This window comes from Phalacrocorax aristotelis, chromosome 3 (genome assembly GCF_949628215.1).
Source record: "Phalacrocorax aristotelis chromosome 3, bGulAri2.1, whole genome shotgun sequence".
Lineage (NCBI taxonomy): Eukaryota > Metazoa > Chordata > Aves > Suliformes > Phalacrocoracidae > Phalacrocorax > Phalacrocorax aristotelis.
The window spans coordinates 73259775-73265929 of NC_134278.1; the positions used below are offsets into that span (position 1 = coordinate 73259775).

Consider the following 6155-nt stretch of genomic DNA (forward strand, 5'->3'; position numbering starts at 1 on the left):
ATGAAAATTGATGTGATATAGCTGACTAAAAGCAGAGAACACATCTGAAGTGATGCCCCATGTTACGTAGCAGAATAGAGGACAGCTATACATTAAGTGCAAAACCAAAATCTGAACACAGCAAATAAGTGTTAGCACTAGGCTGTTGCAAAAACTGCATGTTTGAGTGTCTGTTCCACTTATGGGAAAGAACGCAAACACGCCTAAATTTACCTCTAAAACAGAAAAAGCCAATCCTTCCAAAAATTATTTTTTAATGCTACTGCATAGAGGATATTAAGTTTGTTTTTAACTTCTGCCATGTAAAAGCCGAGATGATCTCAGTGAATGTAGGTACAATCTTACCACAGGACATTGCCAAGCCTAATAAGGACCCTAATAAGATATGAACCAGCATTATATGCCTATCATACAGAAATTATAGGCACCAAAATCATCCTCACTGTAAAACTATTAAGCTGCTTGTCTTGAGCAGATTTTAAGGCATCATAAATTCTTTTTCATGCATGTGTCTGTAAGGAAAATAGTCTAAATGCCAATGGATAGAGTGTTGCATTCATCAGTGCTTTAGGCAAAAACAAGAGCGGTAATATGTTACTAGCTCCATTTCTCCAAACTACGTCTTATTTGTAAATACCATTATTTCAGAATACTAACATTAACCATTTTGTTAGACTTCAATTCTTACCGTATGTAGTTGGTTACCATAGCAGTTAGACAGTGGAAGCCAACAGATTAAAGGTATTCAGCTGCCCAATTTGGTGTTTTCCTGCTCTTAATTTTACTTAGCAGGTGCTGCACTGTTCTTGCGGGAGATGTCAAGGCAGGAAAAGTGGGGACAGTAGGCACAGGAGACATCTTATGTGTACTGGACAGGCTGAGCCACTTCTTGACTCTTGTCTGCTGTGAAAATACATTTCAGGCTCTCAAATATTACACTTCTGAGGGAACGGTGACTTCTGTTTGCAGCTGCCAGAAAAAACTGCCCTTTGTTTGCTGCCTGTCAATAGAATGACCTTTCCCTCTTGCCAATTTATGCTCAAGAAATACATGTGATTGTTTTCCCTTTGCTGTGTGTTTCAAGAATCTTCCAAATTTGTTTGATCAATGGTTCAGAAGCTTTCAAAGTGACATGAGAAAATACACATTTTTGCAGACTCATTTTGAGTTGGACCCAAAGCAGCTGAAGCTAGAGATCAGCTAGAATTAATCTGTACTTAATGAAGGAAACTTGCTGAATTTCTATAAATGCTTGCCTATGACACATATCCAGAGTTACATAAGAAGTCTGCCATTTATGCAATCTGCTTTGGCAATATTTATATTTGTATTCAAATCTTCTGTCTTGTGAAAATGAATAAATCAAAGTCTTGTAATTGCCTATCAGACAATAACCTGCATTTTGGAATGCATATGGCTGTCTCAAAGGCAAGAACAGGCTTCAAAAACCACTTTCAGGTTTTCAGAGTTGGTCTAGCCAGTAGCGCTTTCTCCATGCTATGTTCAAAGCAGATGCTGTCTTTGTCTTTAATGAAACAATGCAGCTGCACCGTACTTTTACATATCTGCAATGAAAATTTTAAAAGTAAATTTAGATACATTCTTGTCTGTGCAGCTATGTGGCAGGTATAGATGTACTCAGGTGACTTTTGCCTGTACTCCAAGTTCTCTGGAAATCACATCGCCATATTAGCATGACATTGTACCCAAGCTGCAAATCTCTGCTAATAAGAAGCATATGTTATCCTGAGCACACGTTGCATGTTAACATCGTGATAGTGCTTCTGATCTGCTCTGATCCACATTCAGCCTTCTGGGAGCAGTGTAGACCTCCTACTGATCTCTCTTCCTTTTCTGAGGGTAAATGAGATGCAAAATTGGCATCAGCTTCTCTTCTTAACTGCTTTATATTGACAGTACGCTCCATGTCAGCAGTATCAGTTAGCTACTGTTGCACTGGGTTGACTGAGACTGACGACAGTTGAAGCTCATGCATGTTATGCTTTTACATACAGGCAACCAGTTATGCCAGTTTTTTATATCTTAAGAGTCTTTAAAAAATAAGTCTTAAAAATGGCTGCCTGCACTACCACACATGTTCTTTAAGAGGAAGGAAACATGGGGTCAGACTTTTAGGAGATTTTTTAAAAGACTGCTTGTTTGAATGGGGCAACAATTTTCTGCTAAGGTGCCTGATTACTCATGGATTTCAGCAAGTACCATACTGGTTAGACTCCTGTGCAGTGCACAGGATGGGTTACTTGCCTAAGTTGCCAAGTCAGGGGCCATTACACGCAGTGCATATTAATCAATCTGTACTTCCCTATTGATCTCAAATCTAAAAATCTACATTATGTAAATCTCATGAAAGCTAGAGCACATGCAGAACTCATAAATCTCATTGACTCAGAGGGGATGGGTTATACATCAAAGTCAGAGTAGTGACAAACAGAGGTGAAGTCCCTCAGCCTAACCTCAAAGAATCAAGTTGAAGTGAAGTTTAACCAAACAGTAACATGCATGAGGAGCAAATGCAGGAGCAGCTATAGCAGAGTAATTTGTTATGCTGTGGTAAATTTGGATGGTGTCTCTGAGCCCTTAGCAGCCTGTGACCAGCAGTTGAATTCCTCTTGCCTTACATGCAATATCTCACAGGGGTGCACTGTGCTAACTATGCCTCTCAGCAGTGTTTTGATGAGAGCCATACTGCCCTTCCACCCTCTGGCAGCTGCATCCAGACCTCTTCCAAAAGCATCTTAAAATATTATCAGCTTACCCAGTAATATAGAGGTCACGCCAATGTTATTTACAGCCAAATATGTATTTAGCATATGCTAAGCTAACCTGTGCTTTCAGGCAATAACAGCTTTGATGTAGTAGCATCCTAAACTAACTCTCAGCTATTCTTGACTGTGTCAATGGTCTTTCACTGCTCCTTCTGCCCAGTGTATTCTCAAACAAATGGTAGCCTTAGCTGCATAAACTCTTAGCTGAAATTGCTTCCTTACTGCAAGCTCTTAATCATGTTGGTCCTCCATGTTTGCCCTAGGAAGGCAGCCAGCGCTCCCATGGGCTGCGAAAGATCTTTCCTGGAAGGTGCAGGGACCACCCTTCAGCTTTTTGTCACGGCCTCTGTCATGGTTTAGCCCCAGTCAGCAACCAAACACCACGCAGCTGCTCGCTCACTCCCCCCTGGTGGGACGGGGGAGAGAATCGGAAGAGTAAAAGTGAGGTGACTCGTGGTTTGAGATAAAGACAGTTTAATAGGTAAAGCAAAAGCTGCGCACACAAGCAAAGCAAACCAAGGAATTCATTCACCACTTCCCATGGGCAGGCAGGTGTTCAGCCATCTCCAGAAAAGCAGGGCTCCATCACACGTAGTGGTTACTTGGGAAGACAGCCACCATGACTCCCAATGTCCCCCCCTTCCTTCTTCTTCCCCAGCTTATATACTGAGCATGACGTCATATGGTATGGAATACCCCATTGGCCAGTTGGGGTCAGCTGTCCCGGCTGTGTCCCCTCCCACCTTCTTGTGCACCCAGCAGAGCACGGGGAGCTGAAAAAGTCCTTAACCAGTTGTAAGTGTGACTTAGCAACAACTAAAACATCTCCACATTATCACCACTGTTTCCAGCAAAAATCCAAAACATAGCCCCATACTAGCTACTAGGAAGAAATTTAACTCTACCCCAGCTGAAACCAGGACAGCCTCCCAGGTGAGACTGCTGCCTGAATTGTGAATGATTCTAGTTCACTGCATTTCAGCGCGAAGTGCCAGTGATTCACGGTCAACCTTTGAGGGCATAGCCCTCAAACAAACATGGTCTGTTGCATTAGGAGGCAATTCAAGAAGCTGCTCAACTTCAGTTACTGGTTCCTGGGTGAGAACTGATAAAAGACAATGCAAGTATTTCCAGCCTCTGAAGCTGACTTTGCGTTGAACAGGTTGGATTACTTGGGCAGCTCTGTGGAGAACAGCAAGCAAAGAGGCAGCAAACATCATAATCCTAAACACCTTCCAGCTGCACGTCTCAAGATTACAGTCTTACCCCTCCCTTTCAGCATCCACATGTCAAGACCTGTTCTTGGGGCAAGTGTTGGTACGTCTGCTTATTAATGGCATTTACCCATATTCCTACTCAGAGCTACATGGCACTGGAGAGCTGTCATGTTTATACCAAGTGTCAGGCCTCAGAATGAGGCTTTGTGACACATGTATGGGACAGGCCACAGGTATCAGTTATGGCCTGAAAAATGCTCCAAGCTGCTCTCTCTACTAACTTAAAATCCTTTAGCACCTTCAGGGCTGTTATTTGAGCGAAGGCTCTGAGCAGCTTGCAAACTGGGAGATGGAAGCAGCACTTAGGCTGCTAGCAGATGCTCACAGATGGATAAAAAGGGTATATCTGTAGTGCAAGAAGGAGCATGGTCCACACTGTAGTCATATCAGTATAGTGTCATCCCAAGCTCATTAGGCTTGCTGAGATGTAAAGCTTATTAGTTCATGCACACTGGCTTCCTTTCACAGCCAGACTGCTTCCTGAGGCTAAACTAGCATGCTGGCACATGTGCTACACCATATTGTCATACCAGCTCCTTTGACAGAAGTTCAGACAGCTACGTACTCCTCTCCTTGTGCACTGTAGCTCTACTCTAGGTAGCTGGGAGGGTAAGTAGTGACTGAGCTGTGGCTTTTGACACTAGTACTTCCATGATGCTGATAAGTATTTATGATCCTGCCCTTACTGTCTTTAAAAATCTAGTCCTAGATGTATGTAGCTTTCCAGAGTTGATAGATAGCTGGTAGTAGCCTGATGACAGCGGGAATAGTCACTTTCTTCAGTACAAGACACATTTTTGTGGGCCACTGGTATAGCTTCCTTTACAAGATGTGAATCGTTCTTTCCCAGCTCACATTGATGCTCTCAGTAGAAAGGTGTGAGTGCATGCATCTAGACAATGTGATCCCCCATTGACATCTTTCTTAATGAAAGACCCACATTACTGTTAGTCTCAGGACAACGGACACTTTTACAACAATTTCTGGACCTTTATTTTCCTTTTCTTTGTGTTTCTTTCTAACCTTGTTTCTGTCCAGTCTTAATTATGCTCAGGCTTCTTCATTTGTTAGACACCACAGTTTAGAAATCCATATCCTAGCAGCTATGACTTTAGCAGCCAACTGCTTGATGACTTTCCTCTTAGGAACTAGCTAGCATACCTGCCTGCATAGCAATAGCAGGTTCTCTTTCTACCACAGTAAGTAGGCTAGGAATGTATCCTTCAAAGACCACTAGCCAAGTAAATAAAAAATACCACAGAATCACAGGTTGGAAGGGACCTCAATGGTCACCTAGTCCAACCTTTAGACCATTGCTGAAGCCCGGGATTGAACCAGGGACCTTTAGATCTTCAGTCTAACGCTCTCCCAGCTGAGCTACTCCAGCCTGATACCTAGACTCAAAAAACCCACATACCGAGCCACTAGATGCTTTCCCACATTTCTGAAATGCGCTCCTTCCAGGTCCCCTCTGACCCCTCAAAGTTCTTCTACCCAGCCAGACAAGCTGCACTCCTACTGCCTATTTCCCTTGTTCTCCTCAAACCAGCTCCCGTAGCTCCACACCAAGATGCCATCCTGCCACCCCAAACTGAGCATTGTTATTTCCAAATTTTACTTCTGGCTGCTACTGAAAATCTAGAGTTTTGGATCATGATAGGGTCAGGTATGTATAATCTTTATGTTTGGATCACAACCACAGTACTGGACCATGTAAATGCTTTTCGTTTATGTTGTTACTTTTTGTTTCCCTCTTTTGTTCTCATTATTTGGTCTCTTTTATCTTTCCTCCTCTCATGTAAAATTAAAAAAGAAATTGCTCCAGACATTTTAGAAAACTGCAAAAATACCACCACCCTAAAAATCCTTCCATACTGTTAGTTTCACATCTGCAAAAGCAGATAAGAAAAACCTCTACCACCCACCTTTGGTCAATAAATATCGTTACTGCAAACAAGCATGAATTGTAGGAGCTGAACAAATCAAGATGCGCTTTTGACAGGTTCATTTGGCAGTGTAGGAGGATATTCTACAATTCTAAAAATATGTTCTATTTTCACAGACATTTTGAGATGTCTCTGTAAGTTCTCTT

At 42.3% G+C, this 6155-nt stretch overlaps 1 non-coding gene across 1 annotated transcript; it reads right to left on the reverse strand.

Annotated features, from left to right (window-relative positions):
- Positions 1-5377: 5377 nt before the first annotated feature.
- Positions 5378-5450, reverse strand: TRNAF-GAA (transfer RNA phenylalanine (anticodon GAA)). The gene has a single exon. It is a non-coding gene; the product is annotated as a tRNA-Phe (tRNA).
- Between the last annotated feature and the right edge of the window lie 705 nt (positions 5451-6155).